Source organism: Alligator mississippiensis, chromosome 2 (assembly GCF_030867095.1).
Source record: "Alligator mississippiensis isolate rAllMis1 chromosome 2, rAllMis1, whole genome shotgun sequence".
Lineage (NCBI taxonomy): Eukaryota > Metazoa > Chordata > Crocodylia > Alligatoridae > Alligator > Alligator mississippiensis.
This window is the reverse complement of record NC_081825.1, coordinates 38,189,893-38,208,423: the sequence shown is the minus strand read 5'-3', so window position 1 is coordinate 38,208,423 and position 18,531 is coordinate 38,189,893. Positions and strand designations below refer to the sequence as shown.

The following is an 18,531-nucleotide window of genomic DNA, read 5'->3' as shown; positions in this document are numbered from 1 at the left end:
GTGTGTGTGCACATGCATATATGTGTGTGCATATTTATACACACACACACACACACACACACAACTGTAATATATATTTACATTCAGGTTAGAAGTGCATGCAGCCTTTGTATTCATCCAAAGTTTGATATACATAATTGAAACCATAATTGGTTGAGGCTTTTTTGACCATTTGGTTCTTAATGTGGATTCTTCTGGGTTGTGTTACTGGAAGCAGAACAAAGATGCATCCTGAGGAATAGAGAATCACTTCAGCTGAACACTACCCTACTCATTCTGTATTTGTTTGATAGGTCACAGAGATTCACAGGATTTGGGGCCAGTTTTAAGTACAGATTCCATAGAAAACTGTCTAGGGGGCCATGATGAACCAGGGGATTTTGTAATAGCCAAAGAACTAGAACTTGCCTCTTTAATATGGAACAATGAAGCATGCCCAGCCTTCATTTTTCTGAGATTGGGAGATGCTATTAAAATGTGGTTCCCAGAGAATGGTTCCATTTTAGCCATTTAGAGTAGTCTAGGACATCAGCACAACAGTATCAGACACTGCCAGTGTTTTTCATTACATTGGAATCTTAGAGGCAGGCAGTTTGATGAAGCTTCTGATGAGTAAAAAGGACTAGTAATAATTTAAAATAAAAAGCATTCCTATGCATCAAAGCCTTGGGTGTAAAATAATGTATATTATATAAGAACTAACACATTTTATTCCAAAACGATAAATAGAAAGAACACAAATAGTGTAATGCCATCGCCAACATCAAAGCATGCAGATTTCAGAAAGAGAAAGCATGATTAGAATGTGATTCAAGATATAAAGCTTTTCATATCTCAGCAAAATGCGTGCACACACACACACACACGCACACACACACACACACACACACATACACACACACTCTCTTCTCTTGCATAATACAGTTTCTGTAGCTCAGATCTCTGTTTTTAGTATATTCCAGTATCCGCTCTTTTATGTCTGGCACTCCTCATTCAGAATTTTTTTAAACAGATAAAATCCCCCCTAGCCTTTCTCCTTGATAATTGTTTTACGTTTTTCCTTATCTCTTTGCCTCTTTTGTTGGATTGTGCCACTTACACAGACCTTTATACAAGGTTAGTCAAATTAAACATTAGCTAGCTGAATAGGTAGCTGGATAACTACTGTGCTAGGTACGGAGATAAACATCCAGACACTGGATGTTTGAGATTTCTTCTTTTCCACCTTCATTGTTTCAAGGAAATGTTATTTGAAGAACATGTAACCTATTTTCTTAGGATCCATTTGCCTTTATAAGACCTTGTGATAAATGCTCTCTGTTCCAAGCATGGAAGGTAACAGGAATTGTATTTTTAATGCGTCACTGCATTTTGCTCTTTTGGAACATTTAATACATTTGTTTTTGACACGTTATTGCTGCCCTCTGTGGCAATTTCAGAACATACACTTAGAATCAAAGCATGAGAACAAAAGGGAAAAAGCTACTGTGGGCCTACTGCTGCAACTTGGGGAAGTGGAACATCCAGTTCTCTGGAGGAATGGAAGATAATGGTAGGTTAAGATAGTTTTACCAGGCTTCTTTTGAAGACTCTGGGAAGCAGCAGGTTGCTATGACTTTTTGAGCTAAGGTGAGGGGGTGGGGGATGTGAAACCTAGAGGAGGGCTTCATAGATTGGATAATAACGATAATGAGACTTTTGTGTTGTTGTGTGAATCATATCTGTTCTCTCAGAACAGGCCTTATGAATTGTCCTCAAATCATGGGAAAGGAGAATATCAAGTTGTCTAAAAGAAAGATTGAACCATGAGTGTTGGAGGGTCAAGAATGATATTTTCATAGATTCATAGATTGTTAGGTGCTGGAAGGGACCTTGTAGATCATTGAGTTTCGTCCCCCTACACTAGACAGGAAAAGACAACTGGGGTCAAGTCTCCTTTTGAAGATTTCCAGGGTAGGTGACTGCACCATCACTGGAGGGAGTTTATTCCACAGTCTGGACACCCTGACTGTGAGGGAGTTTTTCCTGGAATTGAGCCTGAAGCAGTCTTCCAGGAGTTTGTATCCATTGCTTCTGGTCTTCCCCAGGGGTGCACTGGTGAACAGTTGTTCACCAAGTTCTTGATGTACTCCCTTGATGTAGTGGTAAGGCGCTACCAAGTCCCCCCTCAGCCTTCTCTTCTGTAGGCTGAAGAGACCCAAGTCCCTCAGCCTCTCCTCATATGGCTTGTCTTGCAAGTCCCTGATCATACACGTGGCTCTTCTCTGGACCCTCTCAAGTTTTTCCATGGCCTTGTTGAAGTGCAGTGCCCATATCTGGACACGGTACTCCAGCTGTGGTCTCACCACTGTGGAATACAGTGGGAGTATCACTTCCTTAGTTTTGCATGAGATGCAATGGTTAATGCATGCCAATGTGTTGTTTGCCTTGCTGACCACAGCATCACACTGCTGGCTCATGGTCATGCAATGGTTGGTCACTACCCCTAGGTCCCTTTCGGCTGTGGTGCAAGTCAAATTGTCGCCACTGAGTCTGTAGGTATGTTGGGGATTGTTTGCCCCCAGATGGAGCACCTTACACTTCTGAGTGTTGAACTTCATCTGGTTTCAGGCCCCCCCAATTCTCCAGCCTGTCCAGGTCTGCCTGTATCTGCAACCTATCTTCTGGCATGACCAGGCTCCCCCATAACTTGGTGTCATTCACAAACTTGGCTAGTAAAGTTTTCACCCCCACATCCAAATCATTGATAAAGATATTGAAAAGCACTGGTCCAAGCACAGACCCCTGAGGGACACCACTGGCCACTTCTCACCAGGATGACACAGATCTGTTCATGAGAATGCTTCGTTCTTTGAAATGGACCAGGCTTCTTGATCACCTATGGAACAAGATCTTAAGTTCCAGAACATGGATAGGCTGCTGAGACCCCAGAGAGATCTCGCAGGGCCATTTGTTTTGTTTGTGAGCAAAAACTGTTTACAACCCAACCTAGAACACTTTTTATAAGCCTTTTCTGGCTTACTCAACAGGAGTTTTCAGTGAGGTATGTAGAAAATCATTACATTAAGTTATCCAATATCTTTAATATCACTAAGAATAATACATAATAATACATCATATTCAACAGTTAGTGGTGAACCCGAAAAAGAATTCAACCAAGGCTATAATGCTTATATTCAAGATGCATTGACCAGAACCATGTCAATAAGCCATATCACAAGTTAGAATGGTGCTTATCCACTGTGCTGTTTATCCATATTTTTGCCTACTCTTTCATAAATGGTACAATAATCACCCTCAAAAACATGGTGACAGCCTAAAATAGGCCAAACATCACTGTGTCTAGTACTGTCTAGGTAAAGGAAATTATTCAAAATACGCATTATAAGAAAGGCTTAAGCCTTCTTTCTAATGTATATTAATAATCTTGCTTTTGTTTGACAAATATGGTTACCTTTAACTGGAATTTTCTATTCTCAGGTAATTTTCATTCTTAGGTGGGTGTAGGTTTTGCTCTGACTTCTTTTGCCCAGGTTATATTTATTCAATTTTTAGTTAGCCAACTTCCCAATTTGTTTTAAGTCAGAGACAGTATTTTTCTATCAACTTTCTTGACTGGGTGCATGTCTTGACCACAGTTCAAGCTAAGCATGCTGCTTGAGATAAGCACAAAGGTCAAACCCAGGCCTGAAGGCCTCTGGGTCCCAAAAGCATGCAGGTAATTGCAAATTACCATAAATATGCCGCTATAGTATAGTATAGTATACAAAGAAAATGAAAAACAAAGGCCCTTAAAAAAGAGTATTTTGCTACAACTAGCTGTGATACATTTTAATCTTACCTAACTAGGTTCGGAGCAGAGAAGGTCCTTGGGACTGACTCTGTTTCTGCCAGACCCTGTCCATTAAGTTGTAAGCAATTGATAAGGTTTGCTGACATCATTAGGACATTAGACCTCTCTGATGACAACTGATTGGCTACATTGCACAAGGCTAGTGCAATGTGACTGGCTAGTCACATATATAACTGCCTCTTTCAAATGGATTTTTCACAGTTCTGGGTGACTGACCTTCAGTACCAGCAGCTTGCCGCCAACCATATACAACAAAGCAAAAGACTAAACAAATTTGCCTTCCATCCTCCAACTCCTGTGGCTCATAGCCCAAGGAGAGATGGCTAAAGACTGCTAGTACTACCAGGGCATGGGACATGGGCTTCCACAGCTCATTAATGAGCTTCTCCGTAATTTGAACCTTGCTTTGGCATATTTCCTAATTATTCTCTTTAATCTGCCCTACTGCTATCTAACCATTGTGCATGAGTAGTATACAAACACTGATCTGTACCTTCAGCCCCCTTAATGGATCCCAAATAGAGCCAGCAATAGACTCCTGGATGTCCTGAACAGGGGATAAGGCACGGGCCTATCCCTATCCTACCTGTATATTGGATGACTTTTATGGCTTTGGCTTACTGGAAACTTCCATAGCTGTTCTGGCTGTTTTCTCTTAAAATCAGCAGTATCCCCAGATACAAGTAGTGATTCACACTGGTGTTGAGAGATAGTTCAAAGGGAATGAGATGGGGAATATTTTATATATTCTTTGCTCACAAGCTTCTACCTTTTCTCTCTGCTATGCTACTGGCCCAAATAGTTCTTTCCTGCAGTCTACCTTAGTGTGTCAACACTTTGAACCTGTCACATTTTATGAGGTATGGGCCATTTCTCCATAGACAGCCCTTTTTAATGTAATTCAAAAGGTTATTAATCGACTGTATTTACTTGTATATAAGACATACTAAAATACAAGACTATCCCCCCATGATTAGATTCTATATATGAAAAAATTATAAATTTGTTATAATTTTCCAGGTATAGACTCTTATTATTGGAAGTTTGCCTTGAATTTGTCCCTCTTCCACTGCTACAGCAGGGAAATAAATTTTGGGGGGGTCAGGTAGCTCCCTTGCCCTCTGACCCCCAACTTCTGACCCTGCAGCCCCATCCTCCCCTCCTTACTGTCAAACAGTGCTCTCCCTGAACACATAGAAGCAAGGAGCAAATTTGAAAACACTGACCTTGAAATAAATATATCTATAGTAATTTGCATATAGTACCCATAGACTTAGTTCATCCAGAATTGAAGCATTTTACCACTTTTGAAATTATTGAAGGTTTTGGTACAGGCACTTCATAAACACACTTTTAATCAGCACTTCCTCTCTCCGATTTGCTTCTTCTTGAGAGTTAGATGGAGGATGGATGAAGGTGGGGAGGAGGGGACAAAAGAAGGTAGGGAAAAAAGGTGTGGTGGAATCAGTGGTTTTGGGGGAGGCTTTACTGATGGAAGCAACAAAGGAAGAGTCCAGTTGGTAGGAGAAGAAGAGGAGAGGAAGTCAGGAGAGAGAAATGAGGAAGGAAACAGTGATTGAAGGAGAGCAGAAGATTAGTGGGAGGGATAAGCCAGAGCCACAAAGAGAAAGGAGTTGGGATGAAGTGAGAGATGAAGTGGCAGGTGATCTATGTCTAAGAACAGTATTAACAGGGGAAGGAGAACAGAGAAGTTGGAAGATGAATAGATATGAATTTGTAGAGAAAATATTGTTTGAAGTTTTAGAAGTTAAAGCTAAACATTTGAATAGCCTTGTCACCTTTCCTAATCAGAAGTCTTTGGAATTTTTGTATTGGAGCCAAGAAGGTTATGACAATTTTTGGAAGACATATGCAACAGTAGGTGAAGGAGGATACCATAAGGAGAGAAGATTTATTGCCGGAGAAAAGACAACAGAAAGGGCAATAATTATTCCAATGTACAGTATGCTGATATGCTTGAGATGGGGAGACAGAAAAATGGTTGGAGAATTATATACAAAAAGTTATGTATGTTGAGAAGATATGTGATAAATATGGTATATGGATGGGATCATGGAGAGCTAGAGTGGTAATGAGGATTAAAGGAGTCCTGGTGGGGTAATACACTTACTGTCAGTAATCCAAGTAGAGCCACACCAAGGGTTTGCAATGTATTTCGGACAGCCTAAACTCTGCAGTAATGAACAACATCTGGCTGTACAAAATATGCTACAGATGTGACAGGAAAGGTCACAGGGCAGCAGAATGCCAAAAAGTATTGAAGTGTGTTATTTTTGGGGACAAAGGACATTTACGGCAGCAGTGCCTGTAGTCCTCAAATAAAGCGAGAGCTACAGAGAAGCAGCAAAGACAAGAAAGGGGAGATGGGAAGAAGTTGAGGCAGAATGTTTGACAGTGGAGGAGATGCCACAATAAGGAAGAGCTGGGGAGGAAGAGTGAAAAGTCGAAGTGGGGCAGCTGGTGATAGAAGAAAGAAAAGAAGGAAAGATTAATGGAACAAGTGACTTTGAGACAGAGGTGAGAGAAGAGAAAGAGAAGAGAATGCTAGAGGAAGAAGGAGGAGAAATGAGGACAGAGCAGGAGAAAGAAGAAGAGAGCCAAGTTGGGAAAAGAACAAAATGACATGCTATGGAACTTAGAAAGAAGGCAGTGGACAAAAAGAGAGAGGGGGAGGGAGATGGGTTGATGAAAAACTCATCAGAGCTAATGTGATCTGGGACTAATGGAGAGGGGAAAGGGGAAGGAGGAAGTGCAAATGTGGGAGAGAGGGAAAAGGGGAACCTTTCTTGAATAGTAAAGCAATAAAACAACTGGCAAAGACCACGGGGATGTGAAGAGGGGGGAGGATTAGAGTCGACTGCGTCAAGCAGCAGCATAGAAGATGTAAAAGTGGCGGAGATGTATAATTTAAATGGACAAGCATGACTTTGTGTATTGCATCTATAAACGTTAGAAGTGTTTTATTGAGGAAGAGGTGGGATAAGATTATGCCAGTATTGAGTGGGGTCAAAGTGGACATAATATGTTTACAGGAGTGTGGAATCCCATGGGAAAGGGATTACAGGGGTTTTGTAAAGACATGGGGAAAGGGTCCAGCATGGTGGTGGGCCTGGATGTAAGCAAAGTGGCTAGAATCACAATTTTGCTCAAGAGTGTGGAAGTGGAAGTGCAGGAAGCGCAAGGGATTGTGGAAGGGAGGCTGTGGTGGATGGTAGTGGAGTTTGAAAATAAAGTGTTAGAGATATTAAATATATGCAGCAGCTGACAGAGAAGGAAGGATCAACCTGTTTCAGATATTAAAGGTCTTTGTAGGCAGTGGTAGGCAGCAAATTATGGTGGTGGATTTCAATTGCATTATCAATTGGAGGGGGATAGGAGAGGGAAGGTAGAGCTAGATAGCTTGTCAAAAGTACTGATTAATATAAAAAGAGAAGGAGGTTTAAAAGATGCATGGGCCAGTGGGAAGGTGATTGTGAAGTTGGAACCAAGTGGTGTTGACAATTGATTTTATATTGATGTCAAACAGGCTGGGGACTGGAAAGAAGGATGCCATAGATGTGACCTTCAGTGATCACCAGATGTTGAGAATGGAAGTGAGTTTAGATAAAACTGAAGGTAGGGGAAAGGGATGTGAAAGTTAAATGTACAATTATTACAAGATGAGAAGACCTGTCAAGAATATGTAGAACTGTATAAAGGATGGAGAACACTGAAGAGATACTATGAAAGCATCTGGGAATGTTGGACAATGATCAAGAGAAGATCAAGAAAATTTCTCAGAAATATTGGTTGACAAGAACTGAAGAAGAGGGTCAAAGATCTAAAACTACAAGTAAGGAAGCAGGAATTATTAAAGGCAGTAAGAGGACTAGAAGTGAAAGAAGAACTTGGAAGACATGAAGTGGTGGACTGAACAATGGTTTAAAAGGAAAACAGATGAGAAAATCTTTCTGACTAGAGCACCTTGCATGGAGAAGGGGGAAGGATGGTGTAAGTATTTTTGGTGAAATTGAGGAAAAGAAGGAAGGAACTGATAGCAGTGAGAACTGAAGAAGGAATCCAATTAGAAGAGAGGGCTAAAGTGCTGGATACAGTAGTGGAGTTTTATAAAGAGCTATACAAAAGAAGAGAAGTGGATGAAAGAAAAACAAAGCTGTTCCTTGAGGGGATAAAGGAAGGAAAAGAGGATGGAAAGAAACAAAAATTGGAAGAGCAGTTGAATATGAGAGAGATAGGGGAGTGCTTAAAGCTTGTAAGCCAGAGAAGGTGCTGTGAAGAGACTGACTTCTGGTGGAATTCTATGAAAAATGTTGGCAATGGCTTGGGACAGATGTAATAGAGACATACAGGGAAATAATGGAGAGTGGGGAGATAGGAGAGGATTTTGCTGAAGATGCAGTCATTTTGATATTCAAGATGGGAAAGGAAGATACGTTAAGCAACTGGAGGCCAATAACCCTTTCAAACATAGACTACAAATTAATGGCAAAAAGAACGCGGGATGGTTTAGCAAATGTGATACAAGGAGAACAAATATGTGCTGTTCCTGAGAGAAGGATACCCCAGACTGTATGGGTTAAAGAGTGATGCCATATCAGATGTGAAAGAGAGGAAATGAATCATGGTAATCATGAATTTAGATCTGGAGAAAGCTCATGACAGGGTTGACCATGATTTCATATTTGAAGTATTGTGGAGGATGGAGTTTCCTGCAAAGATGATCAGATGGGTCAAAGTGTCATATAGTAAAACAGGAAGTTGAGTGCTGGTGAATGGTTACTTGAGCAACGCATTCCACATACAAACAGAGGTAAGACAGGGATGCCCACTGTCCCCCTTTCTTTTTGTGTGTGCAATGGAGCTATTGGCACAGAGAATTCATGACAATAAGTTAATAAGGGATGTGAGGATACCAGGGGAGGAAAAGTTAATTGTACATTTTACATGGATGATGTGAATGTAGTGGCTCAGGCAGCATATCAGCTGAGAGGGTAGTGAAGCTTACTAAGGACTGCAGTGAAGTGTTAGGGGCAAAATTACGTTGATGGGAGTGGGGAATTGGAAGAATTTACAGAAGTTCAGGCTCTGGGAGGTAGAGGCTGTAATCAAGATCTTGGGAATCCCAGTGGATGCTGAGGGAAAAGAAACAATGCGTGGGAGAAGTTAGAGGTAAAAGTGAGGCAGATCTTGGCATTGTGGAGTGGTATAATGTTACCTTTCAAGGGTAAAGTGGCTGTGGTGAAAACAGTACTCTTGCCAATCATTCTTTACATGGGACTGGTGTGCATTTTTTGTGGGGGAGGTAAAAGAGAAAGGGAAGCCAGAATGGAGCTACACAATGCCAGGGAATTAGGAGGTTGGGAAATGCCAGAATTGGAAAGCTTTGTATATACTTACATTGTAAGTATGGTCTGTAAAGAGGCAATGGAGGGAGTGGGAAAGACTGCATGTTTCTGTCATTATCTGGCAGGAAGAACATGTATTTTGGGACTACTCTTTTATGCAATGGGTAAAAGAGGGGGTCCATTCTTTTTTTGAGAGCAATCGTATGAACTGTGACTTAACATATGAAAAGGTGTTGTATGGGTTAATGGCTAAAGGACCATAGTTCTTTTTGTGGCAGTAGTGATATGGAAACCTACTGTTGATTAAGGGACTGGCTTTTACCAGAAAAGTTTGTTTGGAGTTGGCAATATATGAATTGAAATATTATGTCAAGATATTATTATCAAGATGTGGATGAGATGGGAAAGGAGAAGGCGGGGAAGAGATGGAGGAAAGGAGAATGGTGGTGCTTCTTCCAAAAGGACAAAGGGCTGGAGTGAAAGTTGTTGCTTCCTCCTGGGTTGGGGGAGGTTCATGAGAGGTTAGTGAGCCATGGTGGAAAGCTGTGTAATAAGAATAAGGTACTGTTGTAGGGGAGGTTTGTGTTAATGTCATTTTTTAGTTGTTTTTTAATAATAATAAAAAAGGTTCCCAATATGGGCCATGTGTTTTATAGTAATGCTCAGTATTGGCTGCATTTAATCAGCTTCATAGTTGGTTTCCATTACTGAGCACATGCTGCTTTTGGTAGCAGTTTAATGATAGACAACGAATTTAGTGAGTTTTCCTTGTATGTGAATGTAAGACAAAGAGCTTTTTTTCTCCATGCTTACTGGGTGGGTGGGTGATTGGGGGCAGGGAGGAACTCATCTTGTATTTGTATCTTGTAAATATTAATTATATATAAAATTTGCCTTCCTGTCCACAACCCTCCAAATAAGGTCTTCAGTTTTGTATTTTAACAAACTTCCCACGAGCTTGTTACTCCCTTAAACCACCCAACAGTCTCCTGGTTCAGAGTAGTAGGCACTTGAAACTATATTCCCCACTGCAGTTTTTCTGGTTCCCAAGCTTATCTATTTTTGTATTGTTCCCATTTCTTCATCTTATCCTTACCTCCTTTCCTGATGTGTCCCCTGCCTTCTTTCTCCCTTTTTTCTTTCAAAGATCAAAGGTCACTTGCTGCTGTCTTCCCCCTTAGGACCTTGTTACATTTTACACTGTGCTGATTGGCTTAATGGTAGTTTGCAGTCATGCCTTAAATTTGAGCAGTACCTTTGAGTGACCACACCTTAATGGAACAGAAGCTGCATTATGCAGATCAAGAGATAATCTTGCTCTGGAGTGGTGTAACTTTCAGCCACATAATGAGTGCTTTAACCCACTTAAAGGTATTAATGTGCGGACAATCCAGGGGTTAAAAACTTCAGGAGCCACCCAAAATTAATGTGTAACAAGTTTTCTTAGTTTTCCCTTTCTTTTTGCCATCTAGGCCTTCCAGACCAGCTCCTCCCCCTTCAGATGCTCTATATTGTCCTTCTCATTATCTTTAAATAATATGGCGCCTTTCTCTTATTTTAGCTTCCTACTCTTCTTTGTTGCCACCAGCAACCTATTCTTACTCAGCCAACAGAAAAAATCTCAGTTCCCAAGTACTATCCTTCCCCAAAGTTAGGCCTGGTTTGTTTTCTGCTTAATCGTTATAGTTTCTAACAATTTCTCTGTCAGCTGCACCTCCCCCAACCTCCTTATTCTACCTTCTACTCTCCCTAAGATACGTTATACCTACCTTATGCTTATGTAGTAGAAGAAAAAAACGTTGCAATGATAAGGTCTTTGTTAAATAAAATACTTCTGCATCCATCTTGGCAAAACTCTGATTAATCCACAATGTTATAGCTTTCATCTGCTGGGGCACAGTGCCTATGTTGCATCTGCTGCAGAAGGTAAGAACAAAGAGTGAAGATAAGGGGTTGTGGCGTAAGAAGGGAAGGAAGAAGTGGGGAAATCTTTTGCATTCCCAGAATAGTTGTGACAAAATCATAATTCTGAAATAATTATATTTGTTATCAGTCAACATAATTTTCTGCTGTTCTACACACAACATCATTTTCCTCTTCTGACAGACAAGCTGAATAAATGGTTCTGTTCTTGTTATTATTTTAGTATGAAGAAGAGCAACGTTGGTTAAGCTAATAGTATCAACACAAGAACATCACGTAACAATGCCAGAATATATTGTGCAGTTTTTTCTTGCTGTCCAATATGAGTCAACTATGTTTGTTATTAATATATATGTTGCTAACATTTTCCCTGCAAAATTATGTTTTGTTGTATAACATTGGTCACATACTATTGTTGTAACACCAGTTTTGTTCTATTTAGGTTGCTACACAGAGCCCATTACTGTGATATCTAAGCACACGAAAAAATTGTAAGTGTAATATACCACAAAACAAGCACTGTGACATAATTCATGCCATGTATTCAAATGCTGTAGGTTACAGTTGCATGATAACACATTTTAAACAATTACTATTCTCTACCCTCTGATTTGTGAAGGAGGAAATATTCTTCTCTGCTAGGGCATGAAAAACTCAATTTCCCTCCACTTCACAAGGGAGATCCATTGCTTCCCAGAGGGATTCACCCTAGTAAAGAACAAGTGATGTCTTTATTACTTTGCCTTAGGGATTCCATAAGGAGAAGGTGGAACCATTAACATGTGCCAGAGGGTCCAAGAAATTCTGGAAGTAAGGAGAATACTCTATTAATCTATTTCCTGGTTGCCTTGGCCATGCTATTTTGCAGATGAGACAGTACAAAATTTGAACTCCACTCTGTGCTGCTGCTAATTCTCCTGAACAGATTTAATTGCCAGGATCCTGCACCCAACTTGCACTAGCAGAAACTCAAATATGCCAAGAGACAAAGGTGATAGATTGTACTTTTTTGGGAAAAGCACTGTTGAGTCACCAATGTCAGTCTGGGGAGGTGGGGATACAAATACTACTACCTTTGCTAGGTGAAGCACTTGCTTCTTCCAGGCTTGAATTTGGCTTTATGATGATAGAACAGAGTATTTCATGTATATATAGAGAGAATGACGGATATAAGAAAACAAAGATCGAGTCTAAGAAAGGTTTGTATTGGCCATCCCTCATACTTGAGGATGATTGTCTTCTATGACTGCTTTATCCATGAGTGCAAATATGGCAGACAAGGCTGATTTGTGATTAACAGACCTGGGTGATAGTCTCCCAGAAGTTGATGTCAATGTTACATTTTTTTCAAGTTGGCCTGGAAGGCACTCTTGAAGCACTTTCTCTGCCCTCCTCTTGAGCAGATACCTTGAATGAGCTGTGAGAATAGAACTTGCTTCAGTAGTCTGGAGTCAGAGATCCAGATGATGTGGCCAGCCCAGTGAAGTTGATATCAAATAATCATTGCCTCGATACTCATGGGGTTTGCTTGTGAGAGAACATTAATGTTGGTGTATCTGTCTTCCCACCGGATTTAAAAGATCTTCCACAGGCAGCATTGATGGTACTTCTCTAATGACTTGAGGTGTTTCCTGTATGTTGTCCATGTTTCAGCTCCATAGAGTAAAGCAGGGATCACGACTGCTTGATAAACCATGAGCTTGGTTTTGGATCTGATGTCATGATCTTTGAACACACATTTCCCCAGTGTCTGAAGGCTGTACTTGCACATTTGAGGTGATGTTGGATTTCTTTGCTGATGTTAGCCTCTGTGAGAGATAGCTTCCAAGGTAGAGGAAATACTCAACATTTTCCATGGTTTCACAATAAATCTGAATGACCAGAGCTGGGGACAGCTCATTAAGAGCTTGTTGAGGGAGGACCATAGTCTTTTGAATATTAAACATCAGTCCCATTTCTTATATGCCTCTGTAAAGAAGCTGATGATTGCCTGAAGGTCTGCATCCAAGTAAGCACATGCTACAGCATCATCAACATACTCAAGCTCTATGATTGAGGTCGGGGTGGTCTTGGTTTTGGCTTGGAGTTGGCTGAGATTAAACAGATTACCATCCATTTGGTAGTTTAACTCCACTCTTTCTGGAAGCTTGTTAGTGGTCAGATGTAGCATTGCAGTAAAGACTATTGAGAAGAGTGTTGGAGTGATGATGCAGCCTTGCTTAACTAACAACTATGAAACTACGAAACTCCCGTCTTAACCTTAAAGGCATCTGTGCTAGATCCACTACTGAGAACCACCACTTGCATACAGTAATAGAGAAGGCAAAGAATGGTGATGAATTTCATTGGGCATCCTTACTTCAGAAGGATCCTCCCCAGCACTTCTCAACTGACAGTCAGAGACTTTTATGAGGTCGAACAAGACAATGTAGACATTTATGTTATTTCTGACATTCTTCCTGCAGCTGGAAAGCAGTGAATATCATATCAGTTGTGCCTCTTGATTCCCTAAACTCACACTGAGATTCTGGGAGGAGATCTTCTGCAAGTGGAAGGAAACTGCTCAGGAGGGTTCTCACAATAATCTTTCCTGTGGTGAACAGCAAGGTGGTCCCTCTGTAATTTCCACAGTCAAACCTGCATCCTTTCTGGAAGACTGACATATCCTGGCATCCCTGAGGTCTTCTGAGATTTCCTAATCATTCCAGATCCTTAAGATAAGAGCATGGAACTGTCATGTGAGCTCCTTTCCCCACTGCTTGAAGATTTCAGTGGGGATTCCATCAGCTCTAGATGCCTTGTCATGCTTCATCTGCTTGATGGCTTTCCTCACCTTGTCAAGGGTTGAAGGGATTCTGAGTTTGTCTCCGACTGGATGTTGTGGGATGGAGTTGAGAGCACTCTTATCAACAACAGAGTCTTGATTGAGAAGGTCTTCAAAATGCTCCATCCAATGGGTGTTTATGGCTCCCCTTTCCTTGGACCCTAGGCATGTGGCATGCTAGCTAATGCTGAGAGGTCTGTGTGTGTGTCTTCAATTTCACTGGGACAGAAAGACAGGACAAAGGCAGATAGGACAGTGTCTGCTTAGGGCTTTTTGGAGCTAATCAAGAGGGCAGCTGGTAATGTCCCTGCATTCCTTCCTTGAGAAAAGCTGTTTAAGAAGAGCTTGAAATAATGGGAGATCAACAGATGCATGCACTTTACACTCCCCCTTTGCCTCAGAGTGCTAGCTGGGGACTGCTGGCAACACTCCTGCCCCTTGAGCGGCAAGCAGGGAAAAGCCTAAGATGGTGCAGGCAGGGTGAGGGTTTAATCCCTTCTCTAATATATATAGGGAGTAAAAGGAAGGCCCAGGGCAGTATAGGACCACTACTGAATGGGCAAAAGCAATTGCTGACAGACAGGGGGGACAAGGCTGAACTCCTCAATGAGTTCTTTGCCTCAGTGTTCCTAAAAGAGGGGTAAGACAAGTCTCACAATGAGATTGTAGAGAGGCAACGGCAGGGTGCCAGACTACCAAGCATTGACCCTGAGATGTTGCAGAGTCACTTGGAAGGACTGGATGCGTTTAAGTCGGCAGGTCTGGATGAGCTCCATCCAAGGGTACTGAAGGCACTGGCTGATGTCATTGCACAGCCACTGGCAAGAATATTTGAGCATTCATAGCACACAGGCCAGGTCCCAGAGGACTGGAAAAGAGCCAATGTAGTCCATATTTTCAAGAAGGGGAGGAAGGAGGATCCAGGTAACTTTGGCCTGTCAGTCTCACCTCCATCCTTGGCAAAGTCTTTGAAAAGATTAAGGCTCATATATGTGAGAGCCCAGCAGGAAAAATTATGCTGAGGGGAAACCAGCACGGGTTCGTAGCAGGTAGATCATGCCTGACTAATCTAGTTTCTTTTTATGACCAGGTTACAAAACACTTGGATGCAGGAGTAGGGGTAGACATCATTTACTTAGACTTCAGAAAGGCCTTCAATACGGTATCCCATCCCATACTGGTGAACAAATTAAGAGGCTGTGACTTGGATGATTACACAGTCTGGTGGGTGGCAAATTGGCTAAAGGGCCGTACCCAGAGAGTGGTGGTGGATGGGTCGGTATCGACCTGGAAGGGTGTGGGCAGTGGGGTCCCGCAGGGCTTGGTCCTTGGACCGATACTCTTCAATGTCTTCATCAGTGACTTGGACAAGGGAGTGAAGTGTACTCTGTCTAAGTTTGCAGATGATACAAAACTGTGGGGAGAAATGGACACACCGGAGGGCAGGGAACAACTACAGGCAGACCTGGACAGGTTGGACAAATGGGCAGAAAACAACAGAATGCAGTTCAACAAGGAGGAATGCAAAGTGCTGCACGTAGGGAGGAAAAATGTCCAGTATACCTACTGCCTAGGAAATGACCTGCTCGGTAGCATGGAAGCGGAAAGGGATCTTGGAGTCCTAGTAGACTCCAAGATGAACATGAGTCGTCAGTGTGACAAAATCATCAGCAAAGATAACTGCACTTTATCGTGCATCAGCAGATGCATGACGAACAGATCCAAGGAGGTAATACTTCCCCTCTATCGGGCACTGGTTAGACCGCAGTTGGAGTACTGCGTGCAATTTTGGGCGCCGCACTTCAAGAGGGATGTGGATAACCTGGAGAGGGTCCAGAGAAGGGCCACTCGTATGGTTAAGGGCTTGCAGGCCAAGCCCTACTAGGAAAGACTAGGGCACCTGGACCTCTTCAGCCTCCGCAAGAGAAGGTTGAGAGGCGACCTTGTGGCTGCCTATAAGTTCATCACGGGGGCACAGAAGGGAATTGGTGAGGTTTTATTCACCAAGGTGCCCCCAGGGGTTACAAGAAATAATGTCCACAAGCTAGCAGAGAGCAGATTTAGATTGGACATTAGGAAGAACTTCTTCACAGTTAGAGTGGCCAAGGTCTGGAATGGGCTCCCAAGGGAGGTGGTGCTCTCCCCTACCCTGCGGGTCTTCAAGAGGAGGTTAGATAGGCATCTGGCTGGGGTCATCTGAACCCAGCACTCTTTCCTGCCTATGCAGGAGGTTGGACTTGATGATTTATTGAGGTCCATTCCAGCCTTAATATCTATGAATCTATGAATCTAATCAGAGCATCCGTCCAGGGCCTGGTCATCCCCTTCAGCTCAGCACTTTGGAAGGGAAGGGAGGGCTGCTCTAGTGCCCCTGGCTTCTAGCCTGGGCCACTGAAGGCATGTGCCTGCATTTCTGGAATGAAAAGGGAATGCCTATCCACCTCCAAATCAGTTCAAGCTTTGCAGGTTAGACTAACCTACAAAGATTGAATCAATTCAGGCTAAGGCTTTTTTGAATGTCTGCCCCTAGCCTAGATGGCTTTGGTGGTACTGAAAAAAACATGCATTTTGTGGATGTCAGAGAGATATTGAATCTCCTTCCCCTAGTCTTCCCACCATCTATTCTCCATATTGTGTGTCCTTTTTTGGACCTCTGCCTTGGCTTGTTGATGATTCAGTTTCTTTTGCTTGAAGTTGATGTCATTATGCCAAGCACAAAATGCCTTGCACTTGTAGGTGATCAGTCCAGCAATCATCAGCTCCTAGCATAGCTTGAGTGATATGGATATCTTTGCAATTCTGGGCATGAACAATGACATAGTCAGTCAAGTACCAATTTTTGGATTGTTGGCATTGCCATGATGTCTCATGCCTGTTATTCTGGTGGAACAGAGCGTTGGTGAGTCCATGTTCTGCACATTTGGTTAAGAGGGGGATGCTGTTAGAGTTGACCTTTCCCACTCCTTCCTGGCCAATAGTTCTGCTTCAGAGGTTTGAGACCATTCTGACTCTGGCATTGAAATCACTGAACAGTATAAGTTTGTCTCCTTCCAGAATGTCAGAAAGGACTTAGTTAAAGTTAGAATAGCATTCCTCCCCAGAAGAGGGCATAGCTGCTTACTTTTTCTTTGAGCTGCCCATCTCCTGATCTCTGGGTTTCACTCAGTGCAGTAATGTTACTATTGTGTTGCCTGAGTTCTCAGGCTACAACTGTGGTGCGGTGCTCTGGGCATTTGCTATTAGAATTGCCCATGAGGATCCTGGGCTTCCAGGTCTCAAAACTGATTGTGTGTCTTGTTGATTTCAACCACAGAATACAGATTACAGATTATCCAGTCAGGAAAAAGGCAGGCAGTCTATATTTAGGGTACCTTTTCTCTCCCCATCCCCACATGGGGTGAGCAGAGCGGATTCTGAAGAGGGCTGCTCAGTTGCAGTTACCATTGCCAAACTGCACTCCTGCCTCATCCAAGTCCTAGGTGACCTTTTTGTAACTGCCACCTTCATGCCAGTTCATGACTAGGACCTTGCAGACAATCAGAAACCTGCTTCCGTCATCACTATCTGGTCACCAAAGGGCTTGAAAAATGTGCTGGAAAAGTTATTTTTATGGAAGATGACTCTGCATGATTTCTTTTATTGTGAAAAGGCTACTTCTACACTGTACTTCATAGAATGGGACCTTGATCCAATGGCATACAGCCCAAGACTGGGATCTCATTCTGTTGCATCCTTCATCCATGTTTGCAGCTGTTGAGATCCTAACATCTTCTTCTGCCTGCTGTGCTCTTGAGGACTTGTAGATCCATGGCTGGGTGCTTAATGTAATGGCAACCTGTACTCATCATGTGACAGCAATGTCAAAGGATTTATGTAGTTTTTCAGGAGGGAAAACATTGTCATCTGCTGTCCCTATCACATCCTTGTGGTGCTGTTGCTGCTTGCTCTGCAACTGCTTATTCATCAGAGTTACCCCTGCTTATTTTGCAGCTAACCTTCCCTGAAGTCATTCTGCCACTTGTGGATATGCTGGGTAACAGTACAGCTCTGCCACCAGAACAAAGGTTTATAGATTTCTTGGAAGCCAAGAAGTGGAAAGCATGTCTGGTAACTACATAAATGCAATAAAGGAAATGACTTCTTAGTTCTTTTGTTCATTCCCTTGCTAGTACTAACTGGGCTCTACCATTTATTCCCATGTGTGCCATCCAGTTCTGTTTCCAATGGTCTGCAAAGAAAATACCTTAAATTTTGCTGATGCTATGTCAAAAACTGCTGTAAAGCATTTTCCAGTAGCGTCACAAGGATCTATGTTGAATGTAGTCTTATTTAGCATCTTTATTAATGATGTAGCAGAGGGGGCAAAGAGCAGGTTGATTAAATTCACAGGTGTTATTAAATTAGGAAGTTCTCTGAATGCTACTGAGGACAAAGTACACAATGGAATCTTGAGAGGTTAGCAATAGAGAAAGTATCAAAATGAGATTCAACTTAGAAAAAGTCTTCAGGGAAAAATAACCTAAAACAGAATATTGGATGCAGAACATTTCTTCTTTACTTATAGC

The 18,531-nt window shown here is 42.1% G+C and overlaps 1 long non-coding RNA gene across 1 annotated transcript; it reads left to right on the top strand.

Annotated features, from left to right (window-relative positions):
• The first annotated feature begins 1,231 nt into the window (after positions 1–1,231).
• Positions 1,232–18,086, top strand: LOC109281329 (uncharacterized). The gene is made up of 3 exons (XR_009459481.1): positions 1,232–1,552; positions 11,585–11,633; positions 17,957–18,086. It is a non-coding gene; the product is annotated as an uncharacterized LOC109281329 (long non-coding RNA).
• The last annotated feature ends 445 nt before the right edge of the window (positions 18,087–18,531 follow it).